At 34.6% G+C, this 2,761-nt stretch overlaps 1 pseudogene; it reads left to right on the top strand.

The window, feature by feature from the left end:
* LOC103082164 (60S ribosomal protein L34 pseudogene) overlaps positions 1 to 1,939 on the top strand; it is a 12,499-nt pseudogene extending 10,560 nt beyond the window's left edge.
* Positions 1,940 to 2,761: the final 822 nt, after the last annotated feature.

Genomic DNA, 2,761 nt, shown 5'->3' with positions numbered 1-2,761 from the left:
GGAAAGTATGTAATGTTGGATGTCATAGAAATGGATATCTGTGATCATATGTTAATCCAGTTTGCTTAGATCATTCTTTGTTCTTAATTGATCAGTTTATTCTTTTTTTCAGTAAAACATTTCTAAGAAAGTGATTGACTAAAAGTATGAACAACCTTGAGCTGGAAGTAAGAATTCTGTGGTTCCAGTTCTTACTTACTTGGTAAAGGTGCTGAACATCTATGAATCTGTTTCCTGATTTTCAAAATAATATACATGATACCTATTCTACTGAAACATTTTTGTGAAGATCAAATCGGTATACATATGAAAATACTTTGTAAAATATCATATGACTTAAGGAAGATATTTATGCTTTAGAAAAACAAGTTTGTTTTTTTTTAACTACAGACCTTTCTACTATCTCATCTGCTAAATTTAAATTATTTCTTTCATTTATTTAATCAGACTGAATGCAATACTCACACATGAGAACGGATCTGATGTAATCTTTAAGACACTCCTCGGGAAATTATAATCAAGCAAAAGGTAATTTTTGCCTATAGAAGTATGATTGAAATTTACCCAAGAACGTTATCCTGAAATAACCTCTGGGAGTCAAGAAGGTGAGACAATATTAACAAAGGAGTTAATTTAGCAAAGTCGGTGATAAGCATGTCAATCAAAAACTTGAGAAATATTTGCAATAATCTGCTTTTGAATAGTCAACTGTTTACTGCACTTTTTAAGTCTTCCTATTTCACATAGAAAATGAACTTGAATCACAATAATTTTGCTTAAATGGATATGAAAGAATTTTCAAACAGTCATTACAACTCCAACTTTTTTTCAGCTAAAAAAGTAGAATTTCTCTGTTTTTCTAGATTATATCATTGAAAATAATCTAAAGGATTAATTGCCCTTATTGAACAACCATTTAGGAAAGCAGCACCAATTGTTTGAGGGATCTCATTGCCGAAAAGCTTCATACAACCTTTCTTCCACTGTAAGTAACACCTATAACCTAAGACTCTAGACTGCTCTTTGTCGAAAGGATTTTCAGAGCACATATATAGTTGAATATATCCGTGTTATGCACACATGTGGTATTTTTAACACATGTATATGTGTATAGAATCTTATTAGTTTCCAAACCCTTTTCTCACTCCAGCCTTAGGCTGTGAGTTGCTGTTTTCTCAAACCAAACATTTCCTCCAGGTCTTTATTCTGCTCAACCCATCACCTCCCTCACTTCTCTGATAAAATGTCACCTACTACAACTTTTCTTTCTTGACAACCTTATCTAAACAGAAGCCAGGACCTGAAGAACAAGTGTAACCTAGTTTTTCAGGATGATTTTTCACATAAAGACAACTGAGTTTTCTCTTTTACAGGATAAAAAAATCTCCTGGTTTTGTATTCTCATCATTCCTGTAACTGTCCTCTAAATGTTTTCCATTTTATCATAATACTTTTTATTTGCCTGTCTAAAACTCAAAAAAAAATAAAAATAAATACATTACCTCTTTCATTCTAGAGGCTACACTTCTATTAAAGTACTTATTAGCATGTTTGGCCATTACCTTTTACTGTTGTCTCATACTCAACTTGCTGGAAATTTAAATACCTAAATTGTATGTGATTCTATTGAGACATTGTGACCTCTTAGATTTTGCAGTTATTTCTGGAACTCTGGTTTCAGACTCTACATGGATACATATTAAATGTGCTATATTTGGCTCATAATTTCCAAATTATTGATGTAGTTCTTTTCGCTGATGTACTTATTTGTTGATCTCCTCTCAGAAATTTATTCTAAAATTTCCCAAGTTAATAATAAAGATTTCATTAACTTGTTTGAACTGTTTTCATCCTAAAGGCATGGTTAAACACCTGTGGGAACAATCAGTTCCCAGAGCACAATGACACTGTGGAAGTCTACAGAGCTACAAAAGCATGATCCATAATTCAACTAAACATAATAAGGGTACAGCCTTTGCCAAGGAAACTCTGAAATTGCTTTAATCATTCTAACCAAAGTTTGTTTTCTAGCTAGCATGGCTCAGTATTTTTTGCCTGAAGATAAAAGGCTAAAATTGTTCTGGACACTCTTCTCACTTATATTCAGGCTAAACCTTGTCACTGAAGTCCTCATACATTCTCATAACTCCAAGAACAAATTATGTGGCAATAAAGTTCAAAGGGAAGACTCCAGCCCTAACTGATACTCATTCTTCAGAAATATTCCTAAATGTTGATTCTCATAATAGAGAATATTTATATTATCAGATAATCCTCTAATTTTGGGAAACCAGCTTCTTCAACATTAACATATGTATCTAGTAGAAAATAACCTTCGTTGAGGCAGGAGATAGATGGGCCCCAGGCTGAGCAACTGGAGTTGCTCCCTGTGGACAGATACTCCAAAATAGCAAGAGTGAGAGAGGAGCTGAGCCCTTCCCAGGTAAGAGACAAAAGACCACGTAATCCTCATTCTCAAAGTCAAGGAGACCTTCCCAACTATGCATGCCGTAGAAAGGCTCTGTGAAGGTCAAAAAGGGAGGGGACACCACCTCATAGTAAGTAATGTCAACCTACCCATAGGCCTCTTCACTAGAATCCATCTTGGCTAAGAGATGCATGCACACACATGGTAGGACCCTGAGATATATCAAATATGGACTCAGAACCAGGCAAATCAAAATAACTGGCCAAAGGAAACCCAGAAAAAATGCCTCATATATGTGATTCAAACTACCACGAGGGCATGACTCTCTCTCTG

Source organism: Lipotes vexillifer, unplaced genomic scaffold (assembly GCF_000442215.2).
Source record: "Lipotes vexillifer unplaced genomic scaffold, Lipotes_vexillifer_v1.1 scaffold231, whole genome shotgun sequence".
In the NCBI taxonomy this organism is placed as follows: Eukaryota; Metazoa; Chordata; class Mammalia; order Artiodactyla; family Lipotidae; genus Lipotes; species Lipotes vexillifer.
The sequence above is the reverse complement of the archived record's forward strand: the minus strand, read 5'-3'. Positions and strand labels throughout refer to the sequence as shown.